The 16,709-nt window shown below is 38.0% G+C and overlaps 1 protein-coding gene across 2 annotated transcripts in view; it reads left to right on the top strand.

The window, feature by feature from the left end:
• The first annotated feature begins 9,047 nt into the window (after positions 1–9,047).
• LOC144023918 (histone deacetylase 7-like) overlaps positions 9,048–16,709 on the top strand; it is a 42,536-nt gene continuing 34,874 nt past the window's right edge. Inside the window, exon 1 of one of the 2 annotated variants that reach the window (XM_077529865.1) lies at positions 9,048–9,285. The gene's annotated coding sequence lies outside the window, so the exon portion shown is untranslated. Of the gene's footprint in view, positions 9,286–13,915; positions 14,237–16,709 lie in introns of those variants that run through there. The other variant, XM_077529866.1, reaches the window with a different exon arrangement.

A 16,709-nucleotide genomic window follows, 5' to 3' on the forward strand; every position in this document is an offset into this window, starting at 1 on the left:
TGCTTCCAGGCTGTGTGCCACATTCACTGTCTGACAGATAGAATCTGGTTTTCCATATGTATGTATGTGTGTCGTGTTATTTTACTTTTTTTTTTTTGTCTTAGTAGCTATACTTTGTTTGCACCTGGAGGCAGGGAGACACCTGCAGACCTCCTTGTGGGGTCTGTGGTCCGCCTTTGTGGCCTACATACAATGAAGACAGACTGCAGATAAGAAACAAGATGTTACATTTTGCCACCATTTTAGTGCATTGCTTTGTCTATGAATACTTTGTTTGATGTTTATACATTACACCAATTTTAAAATCGCTGCATTGGCTCCCTGTGCATTTTAGAATTGATTTTAAACTGTTTTTCTAAGTTGCCTTGGGCCACCTTATTATCTGGCCTGCTTTTGTCCTATCAACCCTCGCAGATCCTTTTAAGTATTAGGGTAAGAGCAGCCATTATTGTCCTTAACTCAATAATTTCTCTATCCAGCCCTCGTGAACCTTCTTTACCTCTCTTCCAAAAATATTCCATACTGCCATTTCATAAGCTAAATCACTTACATTTTTGCTTACTTATGCACAAGTATGTCTATAACAAACAAGATCTCTCACCATTTATTTGCCTTTTCTTATGATTTTCACCAGTATTCTGCTAGGAATGATTGTAATTTCCATTTGCCCACATGTCGAACATCACACTATCAGAACAATATTGCATTGAGACGTCCTAAATTTTGGAATGACTTGGATACATCGTTGAAAAATATGTCCTTTTACACTGCTTTTAAAAGATTATTGAAGCTAAATTTACTCTTATCTTGAGTATAATTATTTTACATCTCCCTCTGTCTACTTATAATGAAATCTTAAATTCATTTTTACTGTATGCACCTCTTGTTCACTGTTCATTCTTTCTTTCTTTCCTTAATTAATTCAATTTACTTTGTTCTCTTGTTTAGATAGATTTTATTGTCTAACTAGAATCATTTGTTCAAATTTGGAATGACCCTTTGAGGATGGAATGGAATCTTGTATGAGCCATTTCGGCTTCATTCCTTCCTTGCACTGTTTTTAAATTGTGCTAAATAAACTAAGCTAAGCTAAGCTAAGCTAAGCTAAGCTAAGATAAGCTAAACTAAACTAAACTAAACTAAACTAAACTCTAGAATAGCCTGCCAGAGGATAGCAGGCCCACAGAGAATGTTGATATTTTCAAAAGGAGGCTCAAGACACACCTTTTTAGTTTGCTTTTTAAGTGATCTTTTTTTTTACTTTTAAGCTATTATTCTTACTGTCGTTTAGTTTTTAGCGTCTTTTGAGATCCTCTTGGGTGCTTTTCCTCACATGGTTTCTCTGTGCCTTGCCATGATTTTTTTTTTTTTACATAGTTGTGTGTGTAAAGCGTTCTCGTGGGGATGTTTACTTATGAATGTTTCAATTGCAAAGCACTTTGCGTTGCCTTTTTATGTATGACAGAGCTATATAAACAAAGTTTGAGTTGATTTGATATTTGGATCTCAAAAACGGCGAGTTCATGACAATCAGTCTAAGACTTTCACACAAGACTGAAAATTTACTGTAAAGTGACAAACGGAAACCAGTGGGCAGGCTGTGGTGTTTAGTATGCAGGAATATGCTCCGCTATTATGGTCACAAGACAGACAGTACAGGTGCTCTCACAAACACAAAGGCGTCAAATGCTGCAACATGTATGATGTCCAACCACAAAGAAAGTGGGTTTTCATCTGTGAAGGAGGGGATTTCACAAAATGCTCCTCAGTGCATGTGCAGAAGATTCAGGTGTGATCAGTTTAACTAAATTGTTGATGATGATTAAGAATCATTTTGATCACGTTGGATTTGATCAGTCTAATGCGCATATCAATGATGTTATGAGTTGAGTTGTGGCAACTAGATAATTTACACTGTGAAAAAATGTGCATATTCCTACAAAACAAACTGGTGGAATGTCTCAGTAAACTAACGGTGACGCTAATAGTATTTCATAGAGTCCATGTAAAGAAAAAGTATAAATACATTTGGCACACCATAGAGAAACTGCTCTACCAACCCTGTCAAATTTGAATGATTAACTCTTTTACCGCCAAAAACGTTTAATGGCGTATGCTAAAATCCCGATGAATGCCGCCAAAAACGTTAATTGACGTTAACTACGGTTTGTTTGTTTTTTTGGTCTTTCAGCGGGCAGTGCAACATTTTGTGCGGCAGTGGTTTGTGAATGGGGTTTGTGGAATCCTAAAACACCCCCTAACTATGGCCAGCAGATGGCAGCATTGCATCTCACTAAACAAAAAATATTAGTGTCAAAGTCACTGTTGTGCAGAAAATGTATTTTCACAAAAAGCTTCTTTTCTCCTTTTTTCCATTTTTGCTTGATGTCACTCCAATTATTTTCAAATGGTGATCACAAAAGAACGGAATAAGGTAGAAACATATTTTCTTTTTCTAATGAAAGGATGAAATCCAATCTTTCATATACTATCCACCATGTTTATGTCGTCATAGCACACAATATTCTGTTTACCTTAAAAGATGAGTGGAAATTGCTCGAAATTGTCTGGCACTGTCGGATAACGTTTGGCAATAAAACAGTTAAATAAATAAATTAATTAATTAATTAGTACAAGAATTAGCAAGTATATACAGTAAATGTTCAATAAAGTGAAAAAAAGAAAGAAAACTGTGTATGACTTCCACATTATATGCTTCTTCTTCTCCTTCCAAATTTACACCATCTCAGAATAAGTTGTGTACCATCATCTAGTGGTCAAGAATAGAATTGCACCCAGAATAGATGAGATTTAAAACAACATAGTACCGTAGTTGTTCTATTTCATCCCTCCCGACCGCCAGGTGGCGGTGCTGAAAACAGCACGGAAATCCCCCACATGCGAGCGTCACTCGAGAAAAGAATTCATGAAAAGGACATGTCCATGGTTCCGGCTGACGTGATCCTCAAAATCCGCGATCCAGGGACACTGCGAACCCGGAACCTGCAATGGAGGGTCTGTTTACTGTATTTTATGTACCAGGGTGACCTTATCGTGTTTCCATCGCATCATTTTTTTCAGCCTCCGTCCGAGTTCCCAAGGTCGTTTGGCCACCGGGAGCCCACATAATAAGAGACCCAACCATCATAAGCCTATCGGTTCTGCAGCAACAGCTGACACATCTGTTGGGCCTCCGCCGTCCCAGCCAGGACATTCTGGGCTTGATTTAATAAATGTAATGCATTTGTTGAGTCCACTTCCAGAAAGGTTCTCTGAACTGTTTCCCCCCTCCATCTCTCTTCAGCTGTACCTCTTCTGTGAATGGACTGACCCCCGCCCCTGGACTGGCCGTTCTCCCGCTCTACAGCTGTTCTCTTGCCTCATATTGCACATTCTGTGCTTCTTCAGGGTTGTCAGGGGCCCATGACTCTCCTTCCTGCTTAGCATATGTGTGTGAGAGAAAGAAAGGGCCGATGTAATAATGTAAGGGGGAGTCGGAGCCTGAAGGACAGAGTACAGCTGCATGGCAGGCCGCCATCTCCCAAAAAAAAACACTCTCCCCCAGCTGTTTTTCTCTCACCAATTACCCCTGTTCATTCAGGTCCTCCCATCAGCACCTTCCTACATTTGCTATTTATAGCTTGAGAGAGGAAAAGGAGAGTCGGAGGCATGCCTTTATATTCTCCCTTCCTCCCTCTGTGTCCCGCTCCTCAGACTTCCCTCCTCCTCCCCACCTTTTTGGCCACTGCTGCAGGTAATATACTTGGGAATGCTAAACAAAGGAAAAGTGCGACGCAAAAACAGGCACGGCCCGATGAACAACAAAGCAATTAGGCAGTGTTTGGTCTGGCTGGAAAAAGCATGACCTCTCAGGAAACTCTCCCTTCCTGTAGACAGAGGTCGGCTGGCCATTCAGCCTGATTGGAGTCTCACATTCTGGAAAGTGTGTGACCGCGTCCCTTCAAGAGGTCACCAAGCCACGTAGGCAAAAGGACATTGCTTTGTTTTAAGGATGACACATTTAAATGGGGGAACAATGACAAATCTATTTTCATTTCACACCATCACGGAAGGTCTAACTGGGGTAAAGTGTGTCAACACTTTCCATCCAACCATTTGACTTGATCAGCGCTTGTGTCAAAATGCTACTCATAATTGCATGCAATTGTCACCTCTTCGGTCCCAATTTCCACACTCTAAAACTGCTGGGTTAGAAGTGAAAAAACTGGGTAAAATAGCTCGCTAACTAGCCTCAGTGCTAGGTCAAAAGGGACTGAACCAATGCCGGGTTATTTATACCCAGCACATTGGGTTGAAGATTTGATCCTGCACACCGATTTTGATACAACAAAGGGTAAAAATTAACTACACATACTGATGAGTTAAAAATACGGGCAGTACACCTCGATCTGGGCAGGTCCACGGCATACATATTTGCTGCTACTAAATTTGTTTTATATATATATATATATATATTTTTTTTTTAAAGTTTTATATTAGTGTTGTTCCGATACCGTTTCTTGGCCCCCGATATCGATTCCGATACCCAGCTTTGCCGTATCGGCCGATGCCAATACCATACAGATACCTAAGATTTTTTTTTTTCTCAATATGAAAAAGCTGTCCTGCCATTGGTTGAGAGCATTCGAGGGCCAATAGGATATCTTAGATTGGCATGCAATGAACATGTCATATATCAGTGAATGTCGTGCACAAGCAAGACACGAGACGCTGCATTCAAAGTCCTATATTAGTGTTGGAATTAATGGTATCGGCATGTTACTTGTTAGTACTCACCGATACCACTGTTTTAATGCAGTATCGGGGCCTCTGCCGATACCAGTATCGGTAATGGAACAACACTATTTTATATAGATGTAGAGCTTTTCTAAATATACGAATGAACTAAACTAGTAGCATTTCTCTTTATAACACAGTAGTGAATATATCATTAAATATTTCGCTGAAATGGTTTCCTCCCCTTTTTGCTGTGTCTGAATGGTGAAAATATCACATGGATGATTCCCAAGTAACTGCTTGTAAAATGGTGAGTTTGCGACAGATTGCTCCTGTTTCAGCTGTTATTCATTGCAAAGGCGGATATTTTCGGGTGGGTGCCAGGTTCTAGACCACTGGTAAAATCTTAAACTATTTTCCTTATACACATAGATGCCGTTCAGGCAGCCAAAAATAAAATACTAATATATAAACAATATGCAAATGCTTGAATGGCTAATTTTCAACGTGGCCCTTGAATCCTTTGACCTTTCTGTCTGTGGTCCTTGGAGGAAAGGGTTTGGACACCCCTGGCTTCTGAAAGACTCTTGCCTACGGACTCAACTGGATGTTACTACTCACCCTGACCCAGACGTAAGACCCTATCCCCATGTCCCAAGTCAGTAGTGTTACCCACTGAGACAGCAAACCTCCATCAATCATTTGTTTTGGAAAATGACATTAAATTTACTTCAACATGAGTGCACCAAAACTGTTGAAAATGGTGACATGTTTCAGCTCTTCAGTTAACCCAATCTGCTGGATCAATATAATGGGTTAACCTAAAATTAAAAGTAATGCAATCTGCTCCAAATCCACAGTAACAGATTTTTATTTATTTATTTATTTATGTATTTATTTATTTATTTATTTATTTATTTAGTCAATGTACTGTACACAGAGAATTTTGGCTCTGCTGCATGACTCATCACAGAAAAAGGAAAACAAAATCTGACAGGATATTATGGTATCTCCTTCTTGAAAGTAATTTCCCAATTAAAACATTTTGTACTTTGTCTCCTCTTGAACTTTAAGGTCTCATTTCAGCTCTACCTTTCCACATGTTTCCAGATGATGGCGATCCCATTGTACATCAACATTGACATCTTTTGCTGTTTTTGTCCTGAAAAGTGGAGATTCTGGGAAATCCCGCTACTTTAACATCCAAAAATAACTGTCACAATGTTGCAGTCCATTCATCTGCTAAATATACTGTACCAAATATATATATATATATATATATATATATATATTTTTTTTTTTTTTTTTTTTTTTTTAATCCAACAGTATTCTTCAAAAATTACGTTTGAGAACTGTGACCAAGAAAGTCTCTCTCACTCTTCAAGAATACAAAGGCCCATGACCCCCAAACATGAGTTTCCTTTGGTCAGTGTGTTTTCCCAAAGGATGAAGTTCCATTTGAACCACAAGGTTGATCCATGGCAGCTAGCGGAGTTGCAGACCACACAGCAGCCGAGGTCACGGCTCTTGCTGACCTTCTCAGTCACATTTCTCTTCAACAGACAGGAGACGCATACAATCACTCAGAAAAAGATCAACAGGTTAATTCAACTAACATGGCTAATCTGGTAGTAGGTCATATGGGGACTTGTGTTTCATTGACAAAGATCAATTATTCTGCGGGATTCAAACGTCAACGGAATTTGAGAGAATTTCATTCTACCAATCGATGTTTCTCTTAATTTCCATGCAGAACAATTTAAAGGTCAAACTAGAGCTGCGTGAATAATCGATTCATTCAAGTTTATTTGTCCGGACTTTTTTTTTTTTTTTTTTTTTAATCTTTGTTTTTTGTGTGTGACTACTCGAATTCAAAGGGAACTGCTTACACCAACAACAGTGCGGCTGCAAACAGAAAAAATGTTAGTTTTCCTAAAAAGTCATTGCTGCAAACTTGCTAATTTTGCCGCTACGTTTAACAAATTTCGTGACCCTCAAGCAACTATTTTTCAAAAAAAGCAAATAGCTAGTTTAGTTCCTGCTGAAAAAAGCCATTATTATGTTAATATTGTCTTTGTATTAACCATTATGTAAATTAATCACATTTTAAATGAAATGTTTGTTTTATTGTTGAGATTGTAGGCATGAACAACATCCTTTTCTGAAAATTGAGTCAAACTGACCTTGTGTGTGGTGTAATGCGATATCAGGGCCATGCGGGGCTTATGTTAGCCAGCACATGTTAGCATTTAGCTTGTATCACATGTCGGCAAGCAAAACAAATATTCGTACACAAATGACATAACATCCAGAACAAAATATAGCAAGTAGACGAATATTGTACCACCTGTGATATTATAAGATGCTGTGGTATTTTTAAAGCACACATACCCCGTTTTGTTGTTGTTATTGTCAAGTGAGACGGCTAACTTTCAGGAAGCGCCAATAAGAGATGCAGTGCCACTGATGACAGTTCGTTTCTAACTTGATTTGGTCATTCAAGTTTGAAATACAAATAAAATGTAGGCCAATGACATTAGCAGCATGAAATTGATGAATGAATGTATCGCTTATTGTTGTACATTCAAGTAGATATGAAAACACAACTTTGAAAATAATCTAAGCTATACCGTATATCAGACAGAAACAGAAAGAAAAGAAGACCAACTATTTCACGTAATTGTTCAAGCCAAATGAAAAGATCTTTTGTAGGCTTTTAGACATGACAATACAATTAAATTATGATTAACAGTAATAATGTGCGTGCTACCGCTAAATCCCCAGCATTGTTTTTCCCATTTTCATTTCCCTTAGGCTGAAATGCAATTTTCAAGAATAAATAAGTGGCCATGTGCAAGTAATCATGTTGAATGCTCAGTTAACAGCTGGCTTTATGGCATTGTTTTTGTAAAGTATCTCTACTCAGATAATACATCTCCACCACAAAACTGTTTTGGTAGTGTGTCTAATCCTTGATGTGCCTTTACAACCAACTCTGCTTCAGTAGCCTGCACACACCTGTTTATAGATACAAGGTCTATCCGAAAAGTACCAAAACTGGTGTCACAAACTCAAACTAGAGTGGGCCAGATGATCAACCAGCACTAGCAGTTATTTAAAAAAAAAAAAAAAAAAAAGATAGAAAACAATATGTTGAATTCAATAGTAGGCAATCAAAACACAGTTAAGTAACTTGCGGGGTGCCCCAGGGATTAATTCCGGAGCCAGTACGTTTTGTTATTTATGTGAAAATGGTTAAAATGTATTTTGTTTGCAGATGACACCAGTTTATTTTATGGTGGGAGAAATATATATAATGTATTGCAAGTGATAGAGAAAGAGTTTAAGAATATGATGAAGTGGTTCAATGCCAACAGATTGTCTATAAATATAAGTAAAACTAGATTTATGATTTTCAGTTGTAGAAATATAGATGTTGAAGCAACACTGACAGTGCAGGGAATAGAAATAGATGAGACTAATTAAATTAAGTTTATAGCTATTATTATTGATGAACATTTATAGACAAATAGAACATATGGAACATGTTAAATGTAAGGTATCCCAAACTGTAGCTGTTTTACACAAGGTTAAAGAATCATTGAACAAGAATGCGTTGTTATTATTTCTATAATTGATTGATTGTTCCATACCTGACCTGTTGCATTGAAGTGTGGGGGTGTGCTGGCAAAACCTACACTGAACCCATCATTCATCTACAGAAACGTGCTATTCGTGTCATTTTCTGATGTGGATGCAAAGACCACACTAATCCAATATTTATACAACTAAAAACTTTCAAATTTAATGAATTGATGGAGTTTAAGCTCCTTAAAATAATGTATAAAGCCCATCATGAAATTTTACCAATTAACATAAAAATCTAATTAAAAAAAAAAAAAAAAAAAGGAAAGTGGAATACAAATTAAGAGGAACGGTTTATTTTTCCAAACGTAGAACACATTTCAACTCAAAGTCAGTTTGTCGAACAGTTTTACATCTTTCTGTCTCCCTTCATTTTTTTTTTTTTTAAGAGTGAAATCAATTTGAATTAAATTGAACATTATACTGAAGATGATTTTCCAAATTTGGATATACTGTACTGTACGTGACTGTAAAAACTCTCAACTCAGGTAATGCTCAGCCCTGTTGTTCCATCCTCTGTGCTTTGTGAGTACTAAATAAACACTTCCTGCTATTGTCTGTCAGACACAAGCACAATCTGTAGCGCTCTGCAACACACGCACACGCAAAGAAACGCACGACCTCTGTGCGGCTTCTGGGCGGCACTAACAAGTTACGGGAGGTTGCTACGTCAGAGCAACTGTGGCGTCTGAACAAAAAAAAAAGTGAGCTGAAGGGAGTGATTCGACGACGAGAGAGGGCGAGAGAAGAGCTCGTTGCGCTCACATGAAGACTTTTGAGAGCCAGTTGAGTCAAGCGAGCGGTTGAGTCAGTGCGCTTCAGCACAACTCCCCTGTCAAAGCGGGATCTGGCTTCTCACACGAGCTCTCACTCATTGACTTGACGCGAGGAACCTCGAAGCTGGTAGGAAATATTACACAATTGTTTGTTTGTTTTGTTCAACTATATGATGCTAATTCTCCAGTATATTTCCAATGACGTTTATGCTCATAGTGGAAGTGGCTGTCTTGCTGATGTGAGAAACTTTGTGAAATGAGTTTTTATCACAGATAGAATTACTTTTGTGTATTGGTTGCATTTGTTTTGGTTTTGGAAGTGATGTCCCATAGGACGGGGAAGGGTAGAAAATTGGAAACAGACCCACCCACCTCAGAGAGTGTCCACTCAAATCATTGCTAAAAATGAGAAACAGAACATTAATGCGATGCAGTGCTGAGGGAGACAGACATATAGGGATGAAAACATGGAGGCTGTACAGTTTAAGGCCGGAAAGAGGCTGGGAGTACAGAACACCAGATACCTCATCTTTCAAGCAAGGACCATTAAAAACAGGATTGAGTTATCCTGCATATTGTTTTTCCAGATGAATATATATTTTTTTTATGGAAGCCAGCCCCCCCCCCCCCCCCTGCCTTATAAATCACATTTCCACCATATAGCATGCTAAGAATAACTGATCACAGTTCTGTGGTATCATGCATCACCTCACCGCCATCACCTGGTGGAACTCTACCAAATGACTAAAACAGAATTATAATAATAACAGCTATAAAAATATAAACCGTTTTAGCTTTTGAAATCCAACTGCGGTGAAATGTATCAACATGAGTTGGAGACATTTCTGTAATGAGATTGATGAGCATTTGATTTTATTTGCTTATTTTAATTGACTGTGGATTCATGCAAATTTTATTTGAGCAATATTTTTAATGAAATGGGATAGTCTTTCTCTGAATGTTCTGAACTCCTGTTTCAAGCCAATCTAAATGTCATCAAAAGGGGGAAAACGTAATGTTCGTCATTTGACGTCATGCTCCGTGTGCATGTGTGTCATTTCAGGGATGTGCATATTAGTCACATTTCAGCCATCCATCCATTTTCTTGACCGCTTTTTCCTCACAAGGGTCGCGGGCAGAATTAGTTTAATGATGTGTTTCATATGAATGTGTATTGTTTATGTTGTGGTTATTCAACTACTGAATACTACTGAAACTAGCATGATGGACTGACAGACTGACAATTACAGTTTGGTTCGGCTTGAAAAAACAAAAAACGACGGAGCGAGGATGATGGACGGGTACCCAGTGACCTGACGAATAATGCAAAAAAATAAAAAATAAAAAAATTAATAAATTGTAAAATGCTAACCTCTGTTTAGTAATAAAGGGTGTCCACAGTCTCTTCACAATTAAAATAATTTATTGCAAAGGCAGTTGATGAGATATTTTAACTGGATTTATTTTATTTTAATGTGTTTTTTTGTTTTGTTTTACTTCCTTTAATAGATCTCTTTATGGGCACGATTATTTCCATGAAGCATATCAAGACGTTACTCGATTTCTTGCCATGTTTGCTATAGGATAGGCTCAGGCTCAACATCAGTTTTCCATCCATCAATACAGTATCTGAAACAAAATGTGAATATGACTAAAAACGCTAAACTTAAATCTGGTTAAGATATCTCATCAACTGCCTTTGTTAACAAACATATTATTTCATTTTTTTTTTAATTGTAAAGAAACATCGTGGGCACCCAGTACAATTGTTTGGTTTGCAAAGGTCAGAGAGCAGCAGGTTAAGAGACCAGTCAGGTGGACGTAGCCCTGGAGGGCATAACCTCTGACTCATACAAGTATTTTGCGAAGGGCACTTTAACACCAGTGGAAGGGTTAGAGTGTGTTTTAGTTTTAAAGTTGCACACTTTTATCCCAATGCACAAATATCTCAAATAAGTAACACATATTTAACTGTCTTCTTCAGTCAATTTTGTTTGGAAGACTAGAAATAAATTAGTATAATTAGCTGTAGATGGTGGACCAAGTGGCTATAAGTATGCATGGTCTGAAGAGCACCCCTTATAATAGCAGTCTGAAGTCACATGACCACGGTAATGAAACAAAAATTGAAGGATTTCGGGTTATGACATAAACAATCTGATTCTGTGTCTGTTCAGTTCAGGAAAATATCATAAAAGATGATGGTACTTATTAAAGTACCACCCCCTGGTGGAAAAAAGCTTCATTACAGGAATCTGATCTCATTTGAATGTGGCTGCCAAGGGAGGTCTAATTGCACAAATCTGTCAGAAGGATTTTGTCATGGTGGAAGCCATTGAACTAAATATTTGTAGATCTTTTTTTTCTGTCCAGTCAAGGAAACTTGGACATATCATAAATGTCAAAGATATAATTGTACCTTTTCCACACTCATCTCTGTTTACACGATCATCCAAGCCTCAATGTGGATAATAAGATGGTACACTCGTGTATATGCTACTGGTATATGATTTTATCCATTATATTTGCGCTGTGGATCTTTGACTGCTTTTCAGATTGAATCAAGATTCATGCAATTTTACAGTTAAATAGGTTAGCATGTCATCAAATGTTTGTTCAGATTTTTGAGGGGTTGGCCACAATGCAGATCTACTTAAAGAGGCGAAGAGCTAAAAGTGACTCTTTCCATCCTCACAGTCAGTTTCCAGAGAAACAAGACGAGCGTCGAGTATTATCTCCCCTCCCCGCGGCTTGCTTTATTTTGTTTTGCCATTGGGCGTGGAAAGGCTTTTGGGGCTCGAAAAGCCTTCATGCTTCAACATTACCATGCAGTCAGTCACATATCCTTTGCATTTGTCGCACATTATACACACACACAGAAAAAAAAAAATGTTCTGCTGGCAACCACCAAGGCATCCACCAACAGTTTATTTTAAGAGTGCGATTTGTCGAGGCATGCTTAATTACTCCATGTTTTACTATTATCCTCTTAGCTACTCAGTGTTCTTCTATCACGCTTTCTGGCAATCTGCCCTTCAAGCACTGCTCCCTCCATCAACGTATTGCCTGACTGCATTCCTCCCATTCCTACTGGCTTCCTGTGACTCGAAGAAGAGTAAGCCCTACTGGCCACAAAACTCCACCTTGAAGTCGTACCCACCACGTGTTCCATATGTCTATTCTCTCCTCTTAGAGATTATTTGCAAACTCAGCCTATTTGAATGCCTTAAAGAAATAGTTAGGCCTTAAAAAAACATATTCTTTATATTTCACTTTCAGCTTTCACATAAATCAACAGCTACCAAACCCAAAAAGCAGAAAAACATCATGCTCAGTGTCAAACAATTATCGTTCAATTTGGAAGAGTTGCCATGAAATTCAATTTACTCGAACATACAGTATCTCCAATTATTCGGGCCACAGTCAGTCGACCTCATGATTGGAAGGACGAGCTGTTGAGACAATGAGGTTTTCTAACTCGAGCTATCATTTTTCCCGTAAAGCAATTGAACTGCACAATGGTTCACCTTGTGATGTTCGGGGTCAGTCTGGGTCAAATGAAATGAAATACTCGCTCAGTTCGCTGTTGTCCATTGTTTGTGGGTTACAGTGATGTGAACATTTGTGGCCAACTAAATTAGCCATCTAAAAACCAAACTAGCTAGCTAGTCACACAGGTAAAATTATTATGAAAATATAGTATATTTGTTGGACAAAATTAATTTGTTTCAGGTCATACCAGATAATGTACAAATATGACTATACATAAGGACTTAAGAATAATGGCAATATTGTGATATCGTGATATTAAAACTGCTACAATATATTGTCGTCATAATGTCACAATATTAACTCATTCACTCCCAGCTATTTTCACTGAAGCAACCCCTTTTGCTCCCGACTGTTTCATTGGATTTTGACTGATTTGACAGAATATTGTGATCTATTGCTATAAAAACATGGAACCTCTATCAAAAGAAAGATTAGAGTCTCGTCTTTCATCAGGAAAAAAAAAGGATATTTCTATCTGTTTCGGTTTTGCAGCAATTAGCATTAGAATATAGCTAAGTTGCATAATTATTCACAAAAACTGGGGAAATAGCTTGTTTCAGCATGGCCCTGGTTGATCTCTTATACTCTGCTTCCCACTGCTGGCCATTTTTGTAATAACTGCCATTGCTTCAAACATTCTCTTCAGTTCAGAGGCTGCATCAAAGCCTTTTGAATGCTCTGACATAAAAAAAAAAAAAAAGTATAAACACGTCTTTGGGAGCATGATAATATTTAAAATAGAACGTATTTATACGTTTTTGGGAGCAAATGAGTTAAAAGCAGAACATCATCCATTGAGTGTTTTACTACAGGGTTCCCCCCCAAACTCGCGAAGAGATGGGACCAAGCTGCTTCTCCTACATAAACAGTTTGACATAATGAGCGGGACAGCAGTAACCTTGCTCATTTGTACAAATAAAGGCCTTCCTTCAAATATTGTACTCTTTGCACTCTACAGTTAGGTAACCAAATGCTACTGCTTGAGAAATGCTTTCAGTTTACACTGGCTGCACAATTCCTAAAGTACACTGACTTACCCAGTCCAATGACATCATTGTGAACACACCATAATCTGCCAAGTAGGTGTGTACTTAATTATTCTGAAAAGGCGTTTCTATTTTGAAACAACAAAAACAACAGCCTACGAGTTTATCAACTTTACCCATGCACTACGCACCCATGCAATTTGATCCCTAGTCTCACACTTTAAGCCCTCCCAGTGGTGTCACACTCAAGGTGAGACGGCATGTGAGTGTTTAGGAACACTTTTCAGCGACTGCTGACACGTTTCTAACAACAATTTAGTCAGTAAATTGGACTCTAAATTAGCAGTAACCGCGTTGGACTAACCTGTTAAGGCAGTTAGTAAACGACAACCATTTCATTTAGCAACAAGGATAATAAGGTTAACATTTCCTTTTGTTTCTGTTGTGTGACATGATACTCTTACCTTAAATACGCTCATCGTTCCGCCTCATGCAAAAGTGCAAATGGCTGGACTGGTTTGAGCTGTCATCTTCATAAAGGTAGGCAATGCTTATTTTCTAACTCTAAGCTTTCTGGGAAATGCTTATAAAGTCTATCAATGTAACATGAGCTCTGTCTTCACTCAATAAACTCACCAATATAACAATGGAGTTGTATACAACAACGTAGATAAATTGGGAACGCTAAAAATTTAGCTATGTCCTCGTGCAAGCTTGAAATGGTCACATGGCCACTGGAAGCTGTCTAATGGAAAAAAGGTCTAAATATATTTGTATATTGACACAAGTTGTTATTTTTACCTTAATCAAACTTATTTCAATTATAGCTATATAACTGACATGGACATAAAATGCAGGCTCTCAGCGTTCTTTTGAGGACATCCAAATTCAAATTGGATGAAGGAAATGCAAGTGAATGAGTAACAGCACCTTAACATCAGCCACCCACTTTTAAAAAGGGACCAAGGGTAATTAGGCAATTGACTCATAGGTCATTTCATGGGCAGGTTTGGGCAATTACCAATTAAGCAGACAAAAGGCCTGGAGTTGATAAGAGGTGTGGTGCTTGCATTTGGAATGTTTTGTTGTGACAACAAACATGAGGTCAAAGGGGATCTTCATGGAGGCGAAACAAGCCATCCTTTACTTGGGGGTTTGCATCCTTGAAAGTGCTACACTATCAGTGTGCTAATTACAGTTTGTTAACATCCTGAGAAAGAAAGAAAGAAAGAAAGAAGGAGTGAACTCAGCAGTGCAAATCGACTTGGACCTTCACGGAACATAAAGAATCATTTCCAAGCCTCAAGAATAGAACTCTAGAATAGAGTTTGATAAAACAATCGAACAACAAAAAAATATCACAGTACAGTTCTGGAAGAACATTCTTTGGATGATGGTAAGAAAAAAAAGTGTAAAGAATGTGGTAGAGCTCATGATCCAAATCTTACCAAATGTGATGCAATGTGTTGGCATGCATCCAAACTGGTTTGGGGGCATTTTTTTCAATTCAGATGGTCAATGAATTATACAGCCCAAGTGACCCAGCATTTTATTAAAAGCTATATATATATATATATATAAAGTGGAATATTCTTGAATGGCCAATTCCGACTCCCGATCTCAACTTAATTGAGCACGCATTATAAGCGTCAGACAGAAAGGCCAACCAACAAGTGAAAGCTGCTGCGGCAGAGCATTATAAAAAACAAAAAAAGCAGGAAACGGAAAAGGATTTTCAAACAAATATTAGAAATTAGTACTTTAATTTGTCCAATTACTACCCATGAAAAGAAGGTTCTTCTGTTCTTCACAATTTTACGCAATCTTTTCTTCAACCCACTAATGTAAAGCTGAAAGTCTGTATTCAAGCTGCATCTGAATTGTTTCATTTAAAATTCAATGTATAGAACCAGAACCAACAATTATTCTCTGCCCAAATATTCATAGACCGATAGAGTAGCCATAGAGTTTATCATGAATAATAGCACATATTTAGAGTTTTTGAAAAGTGGATTGTCGTGCTGTAGAAATCGGGCATTAAAGGAAGGAAGGAAAGTAGAAACATGTTTTTTAACAAAGGAAGGATGCTGGTTAGAGGGAAGGAAGGGGAACGGAGGAGGGAAAGCAGAAAGGAAGGTAGAAGTGAAGAAAGGAAAGAGGAAATTAGCAAGGTCTGAGGTGGAAGGAGATAAGGAAGGAAGGTAGAAAAGCAGGTTTAAGGCTAGTCGCTAGAAGGAAGGAGGAAAGTACACTTGGAAAGGACGAATGAATAAACAACAGATGTGATGGGAAGGAAGAAGACAAAATGACAAATTGAGCAGAGGAAGGAAGGATGCAAAATAAAAACCTGATGGATGAAAGAGCGGACATTGAAGGGGAAAAGGAGCAAAGATAGGAAGTAAGGAAAGTAGAAAAACATTCAGTGAAGGAAGACGGAAGTAAATGAGGGAAGGAAGAATGGAGGTCAAGAAGGAAAAGTACATCATGTATGTACTGCATATATTAAAACATTACTTACTAATATTCAAATGCTAGGTGACAAAAATCAGAAATACTGTGAATGTGACTTCCCCCCCCTTGTTGGACTCATAACAAAATTGAAATGATTTGTGCTAGGCAACAGATGTTTGGTTGTGTGATGTCAGAAGTTAAGGTCAGCTGTGTTGAATGTATTTACATTAATATGACAAAAGCTTTCACATGTCACACTCTAAAGCCCCTTAAAATGAAAATATGCACATGTACATAGTATCGATGCACGCTAACGTGCATGAAGAAATCTACACCCACTAAGCAACAGTTCATGGAATATTTGCGATGTTGTGTCCGTCTTTGGATGGATGAGGTCATCGTTTGGGTGCTATTACAGGGATTCAACTTACATTTGTTTCATGTTGTGCTTGTCCAAGGATTTGACTCTACAGTCTTGCTTTCTTTTGCCTCTCAAGTTTCTCAGATCATGTGTTTATCTCTCATTAATAGAAGATATCATTAGTCCTTTGAATGGCTGGTT

This window comes from Festucalex cinctus, chromosome 8 (genome assembly GCF_051991245.1).
Source record: "Festucalex cinctus isolate MCC-2025b chromosome 8, RoL_Fcin_1.0, whole genome shotgun sequence".
Taxonomy (NCBI): domain Eukaryota; kingdom Metazoa; phylum Chordata; class Actinopteri; order Syngnathiformes; family Syngnathidae; genus Festucalex; species Festucalex cinctus.